Source organism: Megascapheus bottae, chromosome 3, assembly GCF_031878675.1.
Source record: "Megascapheus bottae isolate mThoBot1 chromosome 3, mThoBot2.hap1, whole genome shotgun sequence".
Lineage (NCBI taxonomy): Eukaryota > Metazoa > Chordata > Mammalia > Rodentia > Geomyidae > Megascapheus > Megascapheus bottae.
This window is the reverse complement of record NC_143511.1, coordinates 16309021-16330802: the sequence shown is the minus strand read 5'-3', so window position 1 is coordinate 16330802 and position 21782 is coordinate 16309021. Positions and strand designations below refer to the sequence as shown.

Sequence of the window (21782 nt, the reverse complement as noted above, 5' to 3'; positions counted from 1 at the left end):
CAGGGCACAGCAGGTAAGAGAGTAGATTTGTTCAGCTGGGTGAGTTTATCCTTCTCTTATGTGTTCTTTCAATTTTATATTCATTTACTTATTGTACACATATGGCAACGAAGGCGGTGGAAGCAAGTACTGTTTTCCCACGAAAACAGGCAAGTGCAGAGACAGATGTTGTGCTTTTGAGCGCTTTTTTTTGTTTCCTCCCAGGATTATTATGATTAAAGAAATTTTCCTCGGTGCCCCCTCTGAGAGACATCCAGAGACTGGAGGCTTTCTAGGGATTTGAGGAAAGGCTCAGACAACACCATATTATGGCAGTTCATCCCTGGGTGCAAACCATACAGGAACATTACAGAATTATCTTTTTTTTCAGTTTGCACAATGTTCTTATTCAACCCCTTCATACAGATTGTAAGATTGGCATAGGTAAAAGAATCACTGAAGTGGCATCATATCTGCTGTGTTACTGTCGTATTACTCTACAACAAAATGCCTCTTTTTTCAAAGAAAGAAACTAATTAGTCTGGCGATTCCTGTGTCCTACATAGATTTCATTCACACGAGGGCAGGAGGCTAGCTTCTGTTTTCAGCGACATGTTTTGTAAGAATTAAACACCTCAAATAATATATAGAGAGTATAAGGGAAACTCTAAACAAGGGAAAACATACGGCTTAATATTATTGATTTTCTTCTCTCCCCTTTTAAAGAAAAGAGGGAAAAGCTAGATTTGGCCTTCTTTTTCTGTTCTCTCTTTTCAAGTCATTTTTACTTAGGATGTTTGACCTCTCTGCTGAGATGACTACTAAAACTGTTTTCTTTGGAGCATCAGCCTTTTAAGAGATACACCCCCCCCGCACACACACACGCACAAAGGATATTTGTCTCTCACTGGCATTTTGTCTACATAACTCACCAAAAGACAAGCTTTCGTCCTTGTATTGAAAATTGAGGTTTTCTGGTCAGAATGAGCAGAAAAGGAGAGGAAGCGAAGGTCATTTTTTTTGTTTGTTCTCAAGAGCATTGGTGAGTGTGTGTGTGTGTGTGTGTGTGTGTGTGTGTGTGTGTGTGTGTGTGTGTGTGTTGGGGAGGGAAGTGGGTTTGGGAGGATGTGTAGCGAGAAAGGCTATGATGGTTACTTAAAAAATTTGGGAAGGTGGAAGCTGCATCAGGCAATGCATTACCACTAACTTGAAACAGACAGTCACAAGGACTCTGTTGCAGATCTCCCAGATAAATACAGACAGCAATAAGGAAGTGATATACATTAGAGCACTCCCCTCTTCACCCTCCCTTTTCAAGCTAATTGGAAATTTCAATCCATTTCAGATAATCAACACAACTGTCAATCATTTCCCATAGCACACGTCTTCCGGGAGGTAGAAAATGGAATACACTTAGCAACAGAGCTCACAAGTAATAGCCCATGTGTCTGAGATTTATATCTGATCACTAGCTGGCCTGCAGCCAATAGGCAGTCCACAAATTTACTGCACATTAGGATCAACTGGGGAACTTTGATAAATCCCCAGGCCCACACTTCTCTCCAGACCTATTAACTCAGAGTTTCAGGAGATCACTCAGAAATCAGTGTCTCTGGTAGCTTTTTAGGTGATGCAAAACACCAGGAAAGTTTGAGAAGCAGCTCAATTAGCTAAACAAATTAATTCCACACTTCATGCATGAAGGAAGAGCTCTAGGGCTGAGAGTTCAACTTGGATCCCACCAGACTGTGTATCAAAAAGAAGAGGGAAAACTGCTGTATTATTTCTTTCTTGAAACAATGAGTACGACCACTATTTACTTAATACCTACATAGTATGAGGGACTGTAAGTGACCATGAATTGATTTATGCAAACAGTTGGATGCTTAAAGATTACCTTCAGCTATTACACATCCAAATGCTTTCTGTCTTCAGAGATCCAGGGAGCAGCGTCCCTTAGATATCCATGGCTAGTTAGCCCTCTCTCTGAGTGTGTGTGTATGGGGGGAGAGCTTTTAGTATAAGTGGAAAGAAGTACAGTATACCAACTATCCTCCTTCACCTACTCTGAAATAGTGAATGTTAAGTTTTCTTTCTTTGGGGTAAATATTCAGGTTGCTATTGATAGACTGCAATTTTAGACCTAAAAGAGAAGGTAAAGTGGACCATTTTACACACTATCCATGCTGTGTAAAGGGCCCCTTTCCTCCCATTCTCATCATCATTTGATGTCACTCTTTTTAAATCGTTTCTTGTAGTTGTCTTTTAATGTTATTTCATTGTGTTTTCATTTCTTTTGTTCTTCCTTTTCTCTTTTAGTCAGGACTGGGATTTCAACTTTAGGACCTTATGCTTGCATAATAAGCTCTCTTATCACTTGATTCATACTCCTAGCCCTTTTTACTTTAGGGTTCTCATTTTTTTTTCCTGAACTAGCCCTAGAATCATGATGCTTCTATCTACATCTACCATGTAAATGAGATTACACTTGTGTATCATCATACCTAGCTTTGCTGAAATGTGGGTCTTGCTAAGTTTTTCCTTGACCTAGCCTAAATCCCTACCCTTCCAATATCCAGTTCCTGATGTCTGTTTTATGTCGTGTGTTCATTTTTTATCATTTTGAAGTTGTTTTGAGAGCTCTTTATGAATTTTAGATATGAGGAATTAGTTAATATCTGATTTACACCTATTGCACTTAGTGTATAATTTTTCATCTTTTAAGCAAGATAGTTGCAATGCATTTTAAAATTTACAAGATGAAATTGCATTTATCAGTTGTTACCATGAAGCAAACCTCTAATGTTGTCTGAGAACACTTCACCTCATTCTGTGGCAGAATGATTCTCCTATATTCATTTTCCTAATAGCTTTCATAACATTTACATTTAAGGTCATGATTCATTTAGAATCAGATTTGGTGCAAGGTGTAATGGGTGGAGTTTCTGTTTTGCTTAGTTTTTAGTCCATGTAGTGCATTCCTACATGTTTCAGTACCATTTGATGAAAAGCCTACTCTTTCCTTAAATTGATTTTCTACTGTTAAAAAATTAAACATACTCATTTGGTTCTATTTCTGGGTTCTCTGTTTTCTTGCACTGATGTATGCGTGTGCCCACACAAATAACATGGTCTTTAAGCCAAGTAGGTCGGTTTGTACCCACTTGATGGTTTTAAAGAAAGTTTTGGCTGTTCTGTTGTCTCTCCCTTTTTCATGTAGATTAAAATACAATTTTTATTTATGATCAAACAAGTGTAATTGAATCTTGTTCATTTGGAGTGGGGCAGTTCTTGCATTTGAACTTTGGGCTGTTTGCTAAGCAGGTGCACCACTGCTTGATCCAGTGTCCAGCCCAGCCTTCCACCCACCCTGGATGTTTTTGAATTAAGGTGTTATATTTTGTCTGAGCTGTGCCTGGACAGTAGTCCTCCTGTTTAACCTTCTGCTGTAGCTGGATGCCTGCTTTTTTTTTCTTTTTTTTTAATTGTAATTAGTAAAAGGGTTACATGATATTTGCTAGATAGAAGGTGCATTAATTCACATACATTGATACCCTTTCACATGTCTTGGTACCCATTACCCTCCCCCCCAAACCCCCCACCCAACTTGGTTTTCCCCCTTCCCTATCAAATTTCAAATAACCAAATACAAATAAATTCAATATATCAGATAACAAAGTGAGATACTGTAACAATATGAGATAACCAAGGGACAGCAAAGGAGATGAGAGATATCATAGTACAATAAGGACAAAAATCATTCGTTATATGGCTTTTGTTTCAATATCCTGGAGGTCCTTTCAATTAGCTTCATACTAAATGGACTTATGTATCAAGGTTTTGCTCTATTGCAAATCTCTGCTAGTAGTGCCCAAGGTTTCTACTAATTATGACAAATGAGGGAAACCATTGAGCCTAAGTTCCTTTGAATCTGGCTTACTTCACTTCATATGATTTTTTCTAAGTCTTTCCATTTCCTAACAAATGGAGCAATGTCATTCTTTCTGACAGAATCATAGAATTCCATTGTGTACAAATACCACAACTTGTTGATCCACTCATCAACTGAGGGACATCTAGGTTGGTTCCATATCTTTGCTATGGTGAATAGTGCTGCAATAAACATGGTTGTGCTAGTGGATTTAGTAGGCCCTTGTTTCTGGACAATTGGGTAAATGCCAAGTAGTGGAATTGCTGGGTCATAGGGGAGCTCTATGTTTAGCCTTTTGAGGCACTGCCACACTGCTTTCCATAGTGGTTGAACGAGTTTGCACTCCCACCAACAGTGTAGTAGTGATCCCTCCTGGCCACATCCCCTCCAGCATCTGTTGTCATTCGTTTTCCTGATTCTGGCCATTCTAACTGGAGTGAGGTGGAATCTTAGAGTTGTTTTGATTTGCATTTCTTTTATGACCAGAGATGTTGAACATTTCTTCATGTGTCTATAGGCCATTTTTGTTTCTTCTTCAGAGAAGACTCTCTTTAAGTCTTTGGCCCATTTTTTGATGGGATGGTTGTTACTTTGGAGATTAGTATTGGAGTGATTCAATTTTTTGAGTTGTTGATATATTTTAGATATGAGGCCTTTGTCTGTTGTTTGGTTGGTGAAGATCTTCTCCCACTCTGTAGGCTTCCTAATTAATTTACTAGCTATGTCCTTTGTCATACAAAAGCTCCGCAGTTTAATGTAGTCCCATTTATCCAGCCTTTCTCTGATTTGTTGTGATTCTTGGTCCTTATTAAGAAAGTTTCTACCTCGGGGCCGGGAGTTTGGCCTAGTGGTTAAAGTGCTTGCTTACCATGCATGAAGACTCGGGTTCGATTCCTCGGTACCACATACATAGAAAAAAGCCGGAAGTGGTGCTGAGGCTCAAGTGGTAGAGCTCTAGCCTTGATAAAGTCCAAGGACAGTGCTCAGGCCCTGAGCTCAAGCCCAGGACTGGCAAAAAAAAAAAAAAGAAAAAAAGAAAGTTTCTACCTGTGCCAAGGAGACCTAGTGTATCTCCTATTCCTTCCTGTAGAGTTTTCAGTGTGTCAGCTTTTACCTCCAGGTCTTTGATCCATTTGGAGTTAATTCTAGTGCAGGGTGACAAAGAAGGATCCAACTTTAGTTTTCTGCAGGTGCTTAACCAGTTCTGCCAGCACAACTTGTTGAAGAGGCTGTCTTTCTTCCATTCTATTTTTTTGGCTCCCTTGTCAAAGATTAGGTGGCCATAGGTCTGTGGTTTAGTATCTGGGTCTTCAGTTCTATTCCATTGGTCTTCAGGCCTGTTCTTGTGCCAGTACCAAGCTATTTTGAGAATTATAGCTCTGTAATAGATTCTAAAGTTTGAAATTGAAATTCCTCCAGCGCTGTTCTTTCTGCTAAGAAGTGTTTTTGCTATACGGGGTCTTTTATTATTCCACATGAAATTTTGAATTGCCTCTTCTATTTCTTTAAAGAATGCCATTGGGATATTGATGGGTATTGCGTTGAATTTGTAGATAGCCCTTGGAAAGATTGTCATTTTCACAATGTTGATTCTTCCAATGCAGGAGCATGGGAGGTTTTTCCATTTCCTTAGTTCTGCTTTAATTTCCTTTTTTAGGGTTTTAAAGTTTTCATCAAAAAGGTCCTTTACATTCTTACTTAAGCTAATTCCTAGGTACTTTATTTTCTTTGAGGCTATTGTGAAAGGAGTTTCTTTCCTGATTATTGCCTTGTTCCTCTCACTGTTGGCATAAAGGAAGGCAGTTGATTTTTGAGGGTTGATTTTATAGCCTGCTACTCTTCCAAAGTTTTGAATCAGCTCAAGGAGCTTGGGAGTAGAGTCTATAGGATTCTTTAAATACAGAATCATGTCATCTGCAAAGAGGGATAGTTTTACTTCCTCTTTCCCTACTTGGATCCCCTTTATGCTTGCTTCTTGCCTTATTGCACTGGCTAGGAATTCTAGTACTATGTTAAAGAGTAGTGGAGAGAGTGGTGGATGCCTGCTTTTTCACTTGATAATGGGTACTTGGGAAATTTCTGCATAGAGGGATGTGAAACCTCCCTCGATCCTCCTGGTTGCAGCCTCCTGTGTTACTGGGAAACGGGGACATACCACGGGGGTCAGCTATTGGCTGAGATATGGTCTTGTATGTTTTACCCCTGGTTAGGCTAGAGCTTTAATCAATGTCACCTCTAGTGTGCCTGTCCCCACACCATCTGCCTCTGTGTAGCTGGAATTACAAGGACCTTTTCCTTTCTGATATTTTAATAATGATCATGTTAGGCCTACTTACTTGAGGAAAGTTATTATCTATTCCTATGTTGACTATAATACATATTTAGTAAGGACTGCTGTTAGTATCTTTATTTCCATTTTGTAATTTTTAGCCTACAGATAACATAAATGACTTTGCTATCTACCCGTTTCCTTTGAGTATTATCCAAGTAGTTGTACAAAGGGATTGACATTTAACAAAGCAGTTTACGAACACAGTATATCTTGATCAACATCATACCTTTCAACATTATTACCTATAACTCCCCTATCTGCCTCTTCCTTCATCTTTTTAATATTGTAGAGCATATATTGGATTTTTGTCTGCATTTTCCCTCTTTTTTCATCTTGATTCTGGTACTTCTTTCCCTTTAATTCCACCCCAACCATTTCCAGTACCCACTTCCTGGGTATATATAAGAGAATTTAAAAGAAATGGAAAGACTTGGATAAAAATCATATTAAGTAGCCCAGAGAGACAAAGGATCTGTATTTCCCCCCTGTATTTGGAAGCTAGACATATTTACAAACTCAAGTTGGGTGGTATGCAAGTGTATATGAATGTAATAGCTGAAACTTGAGAGATTCAAGGGTTCTCTCAAATGCCTTAGAAGGCCAAAATCAAAGTCCAGCTCAATAAAATGCCAGGGCTTGCTATTCTTGTATTGAAAGAATCTTGTTTTCTTTACACCAAGTGCCATCAACTTTCTTTTCAGTTTTAAAATGTATTTTAAATGTATAGTGTTCAGAATAACTTTGTTATTACTCTGCAAAATATATCATGATACATCTGGGCATATTTCTGGTATTAGTGATATATTTCTTCTCTAGTTTTAATCTTTGTCAGTCTCACTAATTTTGATTTATTATAATGCTTATTTCAAAGGATCACTCAGTTCCACTCATTTACTTTTCTCTCTTTTCCTGTTTATTTATTTCTACTCTAATTAATCCCCCCCCCATTTTTTTTGGCTGCTCTTGGGCTTGAGCTCAGAGCCTGAGCACTGTCCTTGGCCTTTCTCCATGCTAGAGCTCTACCTCAGTACCACTTCTTTTTTTTCTATATATGTGGTACCAAGGAATCAAACCTGGGTCTTTGTGCATGCGAGGCAAGCACTCTACTACTAGGATAAACTCCTGGCTCTAATTAATTCCTTCTTATGTGTTAGGCTTATTTTCCTTTTCCTTTGCTAGTATCTCAATGTAGAAAGCTAGATTATTGCTATGAGACATTTATCTTCTAATTCAATGTCACGTTAAAGTTTTTGTAAGGAATCAGTAAGTATTTCTTCAGGTGTCTCTTACAAATTTTAATATGCTGTATGTCTTTTATTTTTATTACATGGGATTTTAATATTTTCACTGAGATTTGTTTTGGAGACTGCTGTTTAGCAGTGGCTGGTCCTGATGTCCTAGGTTTCCTGCCTCAATTTTCCAAGTGCTAGGCTGTGCAGAGGTATGGTGTGCAGTTTCAATGTGCTGTTTTTGTGCTAGTGACTTCTTGTTTTAGTATATCACGGTCATAATGTGCAGACTGTATGAGTCCAACTATTTCAAACCTACTAATTAGGGTAAATAGTCTATGGGCATTTGAAAAAAATAGAGCACTTTTAGCTCTTACTTAGTTGAGTGTTCAGAAAATGGCTGATGGTGCTGTTCAGTTCGGCAGTTTGTGTGGTGCTATGTGAAGTCCCCAAATAATAGTTGTGCATACTTTAGTTTGTCTTTCAGCTCTTTGATCATCTGCCTGCATATTGCTAGGTTCTGTTCGGTGTAAACACAACTCACAGTCATGACTATAATTTTGATTTATTGGTCTAATTAGCCTTATGTGATATCTCTCTTTGTGGCTAATGCTCTGAAATATATTCTTTGATGTTAATATAGCCATTTCAGTTTCTCTTGATTGACACTAACATGGTATATCATTTTTAGCTTTTCATTTTCAAACTATATCATAGTATTTTAAGTTTCTTATTGACTATTTATAGTAGGATCCTGCTTGGTAAACTTTTAGCAAATTCTTCTAGTCTCTGTTTTTTTTTCCCCAAGTCCTGGGGCTTAAACTCAGGGCCTGGGCACTGCCCTTGGACACTTTTGCTCAATGTTAGCACTCTACCCTAGAGCCACAGTGCTACTTCTAACTTTTTATGTGTATGGGGAATGGAACCCAGGGGCTCGTGCATTCTATGTTCATCTCTCCTACCCTGCTTCTATTGCACTGCTGCCCAGTACTTTCATTCTTTCTCTCCTTCCTCTTTTTATGCCTTGTACCTTTTCTCTTCATCATCTCCAGACTGAAATATTCATCTAAGAACTCAGATGATTGGATTTATTCCATGAGTTAACCTGAATTATTGACCTCAAGATGTGAACCATTAAGGTCATCTAAAAGTCCCCCTTTCCATGAAAGGTTAAATATTCACTGTGTCTGGAGATTCTTTTGGGATCATAACTTTGCCTGCCACACTCTCAATAAGTGCCACCCTCTCAAATAAGTTTTTTGAACTTCTAGAATCTTATTTCCTAATCTATAAAATAGAAAGCGAGTTCCTTTTATAAAAACAAAATAGTGCATCTAGAAGCAACTAATATATACAATAGTACTGCTTTTATTTTTTACTTTAAGGATTTCATAATTTTCTGAGTTCATTCACTTGGACAGTTTCTTTTTAAACACCCTAGCATTTCAAAGTTCTGGTGCTATGGTGTGTGTTTGAGTTAGTTGAGTGTCAATTAGCTAAGCACCGGAGTAAGGTATTTTATTTCCTCGCACATGTCTTTATCTTCTCTCCTCATTATAATCTATAAGCCCTGTCTAGCTGTAGGCAGTAGAGTCAGAGCTTGTTTCACTATTTAACCCCAGTTCAATTTAAGTTCTTTTTACATCTTTTTTTATGTGTCTAGAATTGGATATGGTTGTGGTTCTCAGCCATCGTTGCACATTAGAATTACCTGGGGAGCTCTCATGAAGCATTTATGCCAAATTCTCATTTACCATAGATATTTGGAGAAGAATTTGAGAATGAGCAACATTTGTTTGTGGTTTCTGGAGCCAAACCATGATGTACGTATACTGAGTCAACTGATCTGAAGGAGCATTTTGGAAAAGGAACTCATTTGTACTAACTATTGTTTTCTTTTGCCAATATGCAAAATTAGCCCAACCCAAGTAAGTATCTTCACCTATCCATTCCTTTCTCAGCACCTGGTTCATTCTAATTCCTTAAGATACATCTATGTGGATGCAAACCCTGTGCTGTTTATCTTAAGTAGGAAGCCCAGGAAGGGATGATTCCCACATTTACCTATGTGGAAAGTAATATAGTGGAACTGGAAATTAGACTCATGTCTCTTTCACCCAGGACCTCTTAGGACAAAATCACTAATCACTTTCAGCCAGCCTGTGGTTTTGTTGATAAAGTTTTACTTGAATACTACTACATCTGTGGTTTTTTTTTGTGTGTGTGAAACCACAGTATTGGAGAGTAGTTAATCAGAGAACTATGACCTACAAAATATAAAATATTTAATATGTGACATTTTTCAGAAAAATTGTGATATTGGTGATATTGGTCCCAAATCTGATGTCTGGTCACCCCAAAATACATTAAGCACTTTGAGCCAGACTATCACGTTTTTTCTTTCTTAGGTCATTGATCTTTTAAATTATTACCCTTCTAAATAGCCAAATTGGAGAGGAATAGCTGAGGACAGAGACAGTTTTTAAAGTTCTGTCCACCCTTAGTACTCTCAAAACCTGGCTTGTCTGTCTGTGATCCGTTCTTTTCACGGGTTCTAATTTCACATATTTGATAATAGATCTGATTGTGGTTCTGCCCTGGAATGACCTGTTCATTGGACTGATTATTGACTAATATCTTATTCTGTAAGCTATGTTCTCAATATGTCTTTTAAGATATCTTTATATAGGTCCTGTTTAGGTCAGTCACACTCTATTTTTGGGCAACCATTATAATCTACTACTATAGCTATACTGCTGCGAATACTACTAACTCATTTTTCTAGTCATGAATTTGCCTCAATGAATAAAATCATTTAAAAATCATGTGGCCCAGGACTGGAAAGGTGGCTTGGTGGTAGATTGCTTGCCTAGCATGTATAAAGCCCTGGGTTCAATTCCTTAGTATCACATAAACAGAAAAAGCCAGAAGTGGTTCTGTGGCTCAAGTGATAAAGTGCTCACCTTGAGCAAAAGAAGATTATAGACAGTGCCCAGGCTCCGAGTTCAAGCTCTAGGACCAGAACAGAAACAAACAAAATCATGTGGCCCATCACTGACTTTTAGCACAAGCGTAAAGTTTGGAAAAGGGTGAATATTTAAATCAATCTACTTACCAGGATGTTTTTACTTCAACACTTATTAGCAAGAATTGGAAAAGAGTGATGGAAATAATAGGTTAGACTTCATTATCTTAAAGACATAAAAAGAGAGTTGATTTTTTATATCAGAATTTTGTCTCATTAGAAAATAAACATCTCTCTTTTTCTCCTTGGTAATGCTCTGTTCTCTGTTTTTCTCCATGAAATATTCTTTTTCTTTCTATGTCAGAGGAGATAGGATGCAACTCTAATAAGAGCCTCTGTCATATGAATCTGGCTCTATCTTCTTTGAGTCTTACCTGCTACATTTTTAACCTCTTGAACATTTGGAAATAGTTTCAGCTTTTGTCTGTTTCTTGGTGATTAAGGGCTCTACTGCTTGACTAGGTTCAAATTCTGACTCTACATATATCTTATGAGCTCAGCTGAATTCTTGTTTTTGCCTGTTTTTCATCTATAAGATGAAAGATTGATTGTGTTATTGAGTCCCTTAAAAGTTTCTGTGAGAGTTAAGAAGACACCACAAGGCAAGATTTTATCTATTCTTTTTAATTTATTTTTTTATTTTTTATTTTATTTTTTTTGCATTTTTTAATTGTAATTAGTAAAAGGGTTACATGATATTTGCCAGATAGAAGGTGCATTAATTCACATACATTGATACCCTTTCACATGTCTTGGTACCCATTTCCCTCCCCCCCACCCCCCACCCATCTTGGTTTTCCCCCCTTCCCTATCAAATTTCAAATATCCAAATACAAATAAATTCAATATATCAGATAACAAAGTGAGATACTATACCAATATGAGATAACCAAGGGACAGCAAAGGAGATGAGAGACAACATAGTACATTAAGGACAACAATCATTCATTATATGGCTTTTGTTTCAATATCCTGTTGGTCCTTTCAATTAGCTTCACATTAGATTTTATCTATTCTTATAACATGGTTAAACACTGTATGTTAGCTATCATGAAGTATGTCTTGTTTATAGCTAATAAAAATTACATGTACATGTAAAGTTTATAAACATCCGTTCTCTTTATCTTTGTGTGTACATTTTTCTTATGTGTCTGAGTGTTGATGTTTGAGTCGTTTGTCTTCTGTGAAACATGGATCTGTGTGCACATGGAGTGCTCTGGTTATCTGTTGCTGAAGAGCAGTGAAGTTCAAATTCAGTGATGTAAAAAACAGAAGTAATGTCATGACTGAGTGATGGCCCCTTATCTTAGAAGGAGGAAGGTGATAAAGGCTGGAGTCATTTCCATACTTTTCACTCCAATATCTGTAGCTAAAATGGCACACACACTAGTTGTGGCGAGGCTGGGGCATTGTGTGTAACACCAGCTCATGCCATCCCATGTGGCCGAAGGTCTTAGCAACACAGTGAGTAGCTCTCAAAGGAGTGTTCCAGGAAAGAATGTCCAGTGAATTCCAGGAGAACAAACAGAAGCTGTTTTATCTTCTTTGAGATATTATCCATTCAATTTATTCATTGTGGGGATTTGAGAATTTATAGGGTGAGACAATAAGTAATTGGGTCTTTGAGAACTTTACAATCTCTGTTGAAACAATTCAACAAAGCTTATGTAATAGAAAGGCCATGGACAGTATATGTAATGAACAAGGTTGTATTCTGATATTCATAGCAGCAGGCAGTGGCCCAGATATTATCCACTGGCCGTCGTAGTTTACTGATCTACCCTTTCACTGACGTTGTGTAAAACCTGCTCACATTTAAAGGAGGAAGACAAGCATTCAACTCTGGATTTAAAAGAAAAATGGTAGAGAATTTGGGACTCTACTAAAATCATTTCACATGTGTTAGTCATGTGGGATTTAGCTGGCTACCTCTACAGTGCCTATAAAGAAAGCATGGGGCCATTTTCCCAGATTTTCTGTAAGTCTGGACTCAGGGCAAAGTTAAGACATGAATTTAATAATGTTGGATCCTCCTTTTCTCAACCCTAATGGGTTCGCCACACTAAGAGAACTCAAGAAAGCAAGTGGGTGTAGTATGTCCTTGGTCAATGTGACTGCGTGGGCTGTAGAATTCAAATGAATGGTGTGGTCCCCAAAAAATGAGTACCAGGAAACTGGAGGGGCCATTTAAGGGAGGGGGTAGAAAAACAGAGGAACGGAGTAGAGAATGTTGATGTAATAACCAGTGCATATTATAAAATTAAGAAAATAGGGATTGGGAGGGATGAAAGAGAATCATGAAAGGAGTGACATCAATTAAGACACAGTATTCATAAATGGATATGTTGAGTAGTAATTCCTCTGTACTGAAAAATAATAAAAATGTAACTTGAAAGGGAAGGAAAAAAGCAATTGTTTCAATGTTTTGTTTTATTAAACTTCCAATGGCTCTTCAGTTTTGGTTTGAAGGTATGATTTTTGTTTTATTTCCTAAGACATAATTTGTAGAGTTAACAATCTCATTCTACTGAGAGTATTTGACATAATAGGACAGACTGAATTCAGTCATCATACGAAAGTGACTGGAATAATTTAAATTAGAACATAGTCTTCTGATTTTTCCATCCTGATTTGGTAGGTAATTTTGTGTCTTAGGCCAAGCAATAATTATTTTTGACCTTTACCTCTCCAGGATAATGTGAAGTTGTTTGGGGCTTTGTTAGTTTTCTTACATATTTGTGCTAAATTGTGTCCATAAAGTAGGTGAGTCCTTCAGGGAAGGTCTGTAGCTATTTCCTTGCATTATCATTTTAAAATGTGCCGTTTACTTCTTTATTTCCTTTTCTTTGTGTCCACCTCTATTTTGAACTTAAAGAATATATTATCCAATATGAAAGATGTGCATCTGTTGAAAACTAATTTAAGGAAAGGAAATTCCTCATATTGCTTCTGTCAACCCTTAAAACACACTGAGTTTTATTAGCAAATTGACTGCCTTCAGATCTTTCTCTTGGAACAGATCACAAAATTGGCCTTTGTGCTGATTTCTCATCCTGTTTGTAAGAGGCGGATCAAAACAGAGTAATTGGCACAATGAATTTATTTTTGAGATCCATCTCTTAATAAGGGATTAGAAATGAGATCAGAGACATGGATGGCTAACAAATATTGTTTCTTTAAAAATATTCTTTTATTGTTAGCCCAGAACAAAAAAAACCCCAGTAGAAATATGAAGTTAAGGAGAGTATAAAAATTAATGTGACTTTTGGGATAAAGATGTGATTGGGGAATCAGAAGGAGTCACGAGCACTCCTTTTCTGCAAGGACACGGGAACAAAAGGAACAGTAAATACTCAGAACTCCTGGACAAGCCTTGGAAGTGATGATCCTGGGAGAGGAGCGGCACTTCATCAGAGGCATAGGTGCTCAGAGCCGGGGTGGGGGATGTGGGGGGGAAGAAAGAAGGAGCACAAAGGAGAGAGGGTATTTTTAGAGCTGTCATTGTGAAATTTACTTTCTCTGCTTCAGTGCTGCATTGGCAATGTACTGGTCCAGTAGAAATCTCTGAAAGCAGGAGCTGTCATATTTTAAAATAATAGGATTACAGCAAGTGACTTTAATCAAGGTCTCCTTAGTTCAAGTGCATAGAGGAGAGTGTGGTAAAAGGATGTGCTCACAAGGCAGATGTTTCCTAAACCTCACTAACTGGGGGAAACTGACAGTGTGATCATATTCCTTAAAAGAAAGCAACCTATCTAAAGCAAACTGACGCCATGTGAGTCTTGTTTACACTGTGTCGTGTTCTATTATTGATCGGCTGGTAATAATAGTATTGGCTAGAACTAGGGATCCTGAAACATTTACTACGAAGACCATACTTCCTTAGGTATTAGATTCTAGTGGGGTCAGAATGGAATACACACAGCTTAGCATTGTGCTCTTGGAACCTAGTGCTTATTGATATGTTGTAGATTTAACAACCAGACTGTGTTGACAGATTTAATGAGTAAATGTGCACATATCCTATTGTCAGCACTACACTCAACTAGATTTTTTTCTTAGAATTATGACAAAATACATGACGCTGTGTAACTCAGAGAAAAAGATGCCAACCCAGATTTATTTAACTCAGCATTTTGGAGGTGGTAGGTGATATTTGAACAACATGCTGATGCTCTGGGGAGGGCGCCTATGAGAGGGAGAGGTCACATCTTTACACTGGAAGCCAAAGAACTTTCATTACAAGTTCTTACTCTTGAAAGATCTAGCGCAGGGTCCCAAGAGAGCTACTATATTCCCTCCTAAGAGTAGCACCCCCCCCCCCAATGACCCAACGAATTCCCAATTCGGCTCAATTTTTTAAAGGTGTCACCACCCCTAAAATTGCCACACTGGGTAGGGACCAAGCTCCCATACATGAAGTCTTGCTCTATAGCTGTCCTAAATGACTGACCTTGAGTGAATTTATGTCAGGTTTAAGTTAAGAAAAAGAGGCACAAAGAAACAATGGTTAGCAATATCAATGGTTAAAAATAATCAAGATTCAAGCTGGGTCTGGTGGCTCATACCAGTAATACAGCCTACTTGAGAGGCTGAGATCTGAGGATCCTGGTTGGAAGTCCAACTTAGGAAGTCAGAAAGCCAACTACCCACCAAAAAACAACTACCCACCAAAAAGCAAGAAGTAAGGCTGGGAATTTGGCCCAGTGGTAGAGTTCTTGTCTAACATGCATGAAGGTTTGATTTCTCGGTACCACATACATAGAAAAAGCCAGAAATGGTACTGTGGCTCAAGTGGTAGAGTTCTAGACGTGAGAAAGCCCGAGGACACAGTGCTCAGGCCCTGAATTCAAGCCACAGGACTGGCAAAAAATGCTAGAAGTAGCGCTGTGGTTCAAATGATAGAGCAAAGCCTTGAGCACAAAAAATCAGAGAGTACCCAGTCTCCAAAGTCAAACCTTAGAACCAGCACCACCCCATAAAATAATAAAACTCTGAATCTTATTAACAATGTGATCTTATTGCCTTCTGTTCAAAGTAAGGATTTTCTACCAGAAATAAGAACAGCGATAGAAAACAATCCATTGTGCTTACAGTATCTTTAAAAGAGAATTTTGTAAAGGTGATGTACAATGAGGTTACAGTCAGTCAGTAAGTCAGGCAATGAGTACAGTTCTTTTTGAACAGCATCACCCCCTCTCTCATTTTCACCCAGTGTTTCCCCTCCCCTCAAAATTGTATAATTTATTTCAAACATAGTATCTAGAGAGTATCATGACTGCATTCATTCACCCTTTGCTCATCCTTTGTTTACTTTGGTTCTATGCTTTCTTTCCCCTTCCCAAATCAGATGAATTTATAAACAAGACAAAGGGCACAGAAAATGTACCTTTTTATCTGCTGGTACCTTGCCCATCTTGTTTGGCCATCCTACTGACATTTGAGCCACACCATAAGCTTGGTCTTTTTGCTAGTTCTTTTGGATACAAGAGACTTATGGACTTTTCTGCCTGGACTGATCTTGAATCACCATCCTCCAGATGACAGTCTTCTGAATAGAATTACAGTCATGATCCATTGGCACCTGGCTTAAAAATAGTATATTTATGGTCACAATCTCTCACTACAAATATGTGGATGATTTCTTTTCCAAGGTTTTCATAGAAACTGTCCTCTCAATGCCAGCTTATGATATACAATTACAACTGGAATGAATAAATGCAATTATTTAGTCATTCTGCAAAAAATTGCATTAATTATTTTGCCAGCCCTGGGACTTTCTCAAGGCTAGAGCTCTACCATTTGACACACAACACCACTTCTAGCTTTTCCTATGTATGTGGTACTGAGGAATCAAACTCGGATCTTCATGAATGCTAGGCAAGCACTCTACTACTTGGCCAAACTCACAGCCTGAATTTGCTATGTTCTATTGCTAGGCATTTTGGGTTCAGTAAACAGGAATCAAAGTGCCCAAACAAGATAAAACAAAGACCATACCAGGATAGTGATTAAATCCTATGAAGTCTTTGAATACTTGCTTAAAGAAATGCAGAAAGTATAACCTTACTGCGTCAGCTCTCTGATATAAATGTAGCAAGGTATTTTTAAATGTGTATCTCACATTTAAATTGTTCTTGTCCTGTGAGGGAGAAAACCTCACATTTTGAGTTTTTGAGAGGTTTATATTTTGCATTATTTACTTCACCAAGGTTTACAGTTTTGAAATCACTACCATCATAAAGATAGAGAACTATAATTTTGAAAAAAAAGGCCCATGGCTCTGAAAAAATGTATCAATACTTCCTCCTCCTCCTCCTCCTCCTCCTCCTCCTCCTCCTCCTCCTCCTCCTCCTCCTCCTCCTCCTTCTTCTTCTTCTTCTTCTTCTTCTTCTTCTTCTTCTTCTTCTTCTTTTCTCCTCCTCCTCCTCCTCCTCTTCCTCCTTCTTCATAATTTACTTCCTTGCCTCTTTTCTTCCTTCCTTTCTCTATCCCTTGCTAAGCTCTTTCCACCCATCTACTCCTCTACATTCTCTTGTTTCATTTTGCTTTTGTTTGTCTTTTCCATTCTTGGCTCCTTCTCTCCCTAGCTCAGTCACCCTCCCACCCTCTCTATGTTCCTTCCCCTCCCCCCCCTCCCCTCTCCTCCCCTCCCCGGTTCTTCCCTTCCCATCCTTTCCCTCCTATCTTTCCTATTTCTTCTTCCTTTCCTTTTGTAACACATCCAGCTTGGTCTTGCATTGTTGAAGTAGAGCTAGTGTGAATGGTCTGGAGCTTTTTCTGTTCACAAAGCATCTATTTGCAGGGAAGTCTGACCCTGGTCACAGGAGCCTTTCTTTGGGATCTTTGAATAAAGTTACAGAAGCTGAGCCACACCACATTGACTGGGGCATAGAATTCATATGAAGTGCCTTCAGGGGTCACCCCTGACAAAGACTCATGTCTGCCATTAATTATTGCTTTATCAACGGCTGTGCCAGCATGCACGGGCTATATTTTGCTTTATATTATGAGTATTGCTTGATGTTTACTACTATATACCTTGCTAATGGTGTGGCTGTTCTGGATTGTTAATTTCATGGCCAAATAGGATTGTAATTTATTGCATGCTTTAGCATGGAGGACTCAGACTCTATAAATGTGCACTACCCCCTTTGGAATGTTAAACAGATCAGGCAAAATAATAAATTTATTTCAAATGTATTTGATGGCAAATCATCAATTAGGGATGATTGGCAATATTTCCTGTTCAGCAAAGTCACTATTTTTAAGGCTTAAACTTCTGGGTATGGAGTTACGTAACATGCGAATCAGGTTGTTGAGATCACTTTTAAGAAAGGTAAAGGAAAATGGAAGATGGCTATCTGAAGCTTATTCAAATATTGACTAATCAGCAACACCTTGGCTAGCTTAATTTGAAAGAATTATTTAGCCTATAATACCAATCACTTCTCCAGTGACCCATGACTCATGAGAAACCCATGATATTAATAGACTCTCTGTTTCTGTTTCTGTCTGTTTGTCTGACTCTCATGCTGGAACTGGGGCTTGAACTTTGGGCTTGTGAGCTAGCTGTTCCTTAGCATTGTCACTCAAGGTTAGCATGCTACCTACCACTTGTGTCACAGCTTCACTTCCATCTTTTCTGGTAGTTAATTTGCTTTGAATTTTAATCCTTAGATCTTAGCTTCCTAAGTAGCTAGTATTGGAGACATGAGCCTCTGAAACCTGGCCCATAAATGAATCTTATGGTTATTGGTTATTAGTTACTGGACTTTTGAGCAATGTAATGTTTGGGTTTAATTTATCTTTAGGCTTCTTTGTACATTCTTTATTCTCTTACAAGCATATAAGTTTTGCTTCATACAATTAATTTCTTAACTTTATATCATGTGCCAATGCTTTTAGCATCGTTAAGACAATTACTTAAATTATTGCTAGAAAAATTTATCTACACTTTCTCACTGATAAGTTTACAATTTTGTGATTTGCTTTTTCTATTTACTTCCCTTTCCAGTTCATTTGTTTCTTGTGATTGTGATTGTGGTTATGTGTGTGTATATATGTGTATGTGTGTGTGTGTGTGTGTATATGTTTGTGTGTTTGTGTTTCAGCATGCATGTACATGCACTATTGAAATCCCACATCAAATTCTCTCTCTTCAGAGTTTAATGCTTTGCTTATTTGGTTAGTAATTTTTTTAAAAAAAATTTTATTTAGATATTTTGAGTCTGTCTAGAATCAGAGGAGTAAATTTTTGTTCATTTCCAATAATCATTAATAGTGACTTTCTAATTTTTCTTGTATATATAATTGTTTTTAAATATTTTATTATTTCACCTTTGGCTCCCAAAACATTTTTAAAAGCTTACAGAAAAAAGTGAAGAATGATAAAGCTTTTGCCTTTACGTAACCAGGATGATGGTACAGCTTAAGGCTCACAACCTTTCTAATTTTCATGATCAGAGACATTGCACACAGACATACACACACTGAAACACACACATTCATATGCACACATGCACCTCAGAATGCTGGGTTACATTTAACTTATTTATCTTCTACACCTATGGTGATGTTGTATGAAAGAAGCAAGACTTGCCCTTGGCAGCCATTTTAAACTTTCTTGAAAAATCTGTGCTAAACCCCAAAGAAAGGAAGAATAAAATTAAGAGCAAAGGTATCCAGTGATGCTGCAGTCTCTCACTGCATTTGTGCCATCTCCTTTTGAACCACAGTTAAGAGTTTATAATTGATAAGTTAAGGAATGTATAATTTTATACATTTGTAATTTTTGTTTAATCATTCATCATGACTTGATCTCTTTCATGATTGTGTTATCCAATTTTACAAGAAAACAAGTAAATTTTGTTTCTGACATAATTTTTTTAGGCTTTGAAAGTTGCTTTGTTTTGTTTTAGTGATGCTGGGGATGAAATCAGAGCCTCACGTATGCCAGCTTGGTGACTACCAGAGAGCTGTTTTTCCAGCACCTCACAGTCTTCGATAAGGAGGTACTTTTAGATAAATTGAATATATGTAAATTCCAAGGTTTGTATTAATTCTTGGATAGTAATATTTAAAATTCTGGCCTCCTATTTCAGGCTAGATTTGAATTAGCAATAGGTATTGTGAGGCACCTGAATTCTCTGATACGAATGCCGATTCATTCCTCAATGCATATGCCACTTGTTGGGAGAAAGGTGGGCACCTCCACTGTCATCACGGCAATTGTTTAGAGAGAAATAGTGAAATGGGTAACACATCATGAAACCCCTGAGCAGCCTCATCAGCTTCCAAAACAGGAATACAACATTTGAAGATTGTGTTTTAAAAGCTAACTTGCAACATTTTCCCAACTTACAAGCAAAAAACTAATATTAAAGAGGCAGAAATTCTTACTTTAAGCAGTTTAGCATCATGATATTCTGAGCTTCTCATAATGAAATTAAATCAAAAGGGAGGTTTCTCTTCGTGATCTCTTGAAATGGCCCTTGTTCAGCCACAATATTTTCCATAATTACAAAGTGATACTGAGGGCAAGGAGCTTCAATGTTATTAAAATTTCATAAAGCAAAGGAAATTTTAGGAATATAATGTTTATTTGTTAGAATACTTGGATAAGATCCTGGTTCAAGTATCAGGAAAAAAGAAAAAGAACAAAAGAAAGAAAGGAAAGAAAGGAAGAAACAAAAGAGAGAAAGAAGAGGAAGAAAGGAAGATGAGAGGTAGAGAAGATGAAAGAAAGGAAAGTGAAAAAGAAAGGAGAAAAGGTGAGAGAAAAGGAAGTAAAAAAGGGAAAGGAAAAAAGAAAAAGAGGTAAAAGGAAAAGGAATGAAATGAGTAGGTGGAAGGTTGAAGAGCAGAGGTGGTAAGATAGGGAGAAATAGGGAGACAAGAGAAATTAAGGGAAAGAGAGAGGAGGAAGGGAAGGTAACATTTCCAATCTGACAAACCTATAATGCTCTTGAAAAAGCAAATAAAACAGGCTGAGCTAATGCATTGTCTAATCATAGCCTATCCTTAAAATGTTCATCTATTTCTGTACATGGAATGGGATTGGCATTATACACACATAGCTAGTTTTATTTAAATGAATTTATAATCAAAATCTAACATTTGGGCTTTCAGTCCTGCTTAGTTTCATTTCTTTTTTTCATGTATTTTTTATTGTAATCAATAGAAGGGTTACATGATATTTGCCAGATAGAAAGTGCATTAATTCACATACATTGAACCCTTTCACATGTCTTCGTCCCCATTTCCCTCCCCCCCACCCTTACCCCTCATCTTGTTTTCCCCCATTCCCTATCCAATTTCAAATACATAAGCCATATAATGAATGATTGTTCTTCTTAAGGTACTGTGTTATCTCTCATCTGTTTTGCTGTCCCTTGGTTATCTCATATTGTTACAGTATCTCACTTTGTTACCTTAGTTTCATTTCAAATGTTTATTTCCTACACATGACTAATGGATATTCTGCTGGACAGTACAGATAGAAAAGACTTCTATTTCTTATGGAACATATATAGGGAGGCAAGGATTTCAATGGTATAACTCGTTGAACAATGAACTTACAGTTTAAAAAAATGAATATTAGGAAACCAAAGCATGTTGGAGGTAAAGAGGAGGAGACCAGATCAAGGGAGAGAGGAAGGATCTGTGATTACAGTCATGATATTCAGTGTACATATGTGGAAATAGAACCTGAAAACTTGAGAGGATGGTTGGAGTTGGGAACAATGGAGAACAATTAAGGAGTAACATTGATGACAAGGTATTGTACTCACAAACTGACATGTTGAGTACAGGAACCCCTTTGTGCAACTACTTAAAAATAGCTGTACATAAAAAAAACAGAAAAATGAAAGATAAGGCTTAGTTACAGCAATTTAGGATCAAGGACATACTATCTTTCTCAAGGTCACACAGCATGTTTGTCTCGGAAGACAATGACACAAGGTAGTAGACGTTAACAGGTTGAGTAACCCAACAGCTTCTAGATCAGTCAGAGCTGTTTACGGGGAACATTTAGCTGTCAACAGGACAGATGCTCCCGATACAATGCCTGGCAAGACCCACCTGCCTGAATATGGACATTTAACATTTTATGCTATCAATTTAATAGCAGAAAACATTTCACCAAACTGCATTCTTTGCCACTATTGTAATTCCAAATAATGTTTGTCAGTTTCCTGTGCATATCACAACCCTAAAATGTGGTCCTTCCTCCCAGGATTTCTTATCCTGGGAGGAAGGATCCTGGGAAGGTTATTTCTGATT

The 21782-nt window shown here is 37.6% G+C and overlaps 1 long non-coding RNA gene across 1 annotated transcript in view; it reads left to right on the top strand.

Annotated features, from left to right (window-relative positions):
• LOC150065007 (uncharacterized) overlaps positions 1-21782 on the top strand; it is a 148815-nt gene that overhangs the window by 57941 nt on the left and 69092 nt on the right. Inside the window, exon 4 of the long non-coding RNA XR_016534891.1 lies at positions 19418-19510. This is a non-coding gene — a long non-coding RNA (uncharacterized LOC150065007). The remainder of the gene's footprint in view (positions 1-19417; positions 19511-21782) is intronic.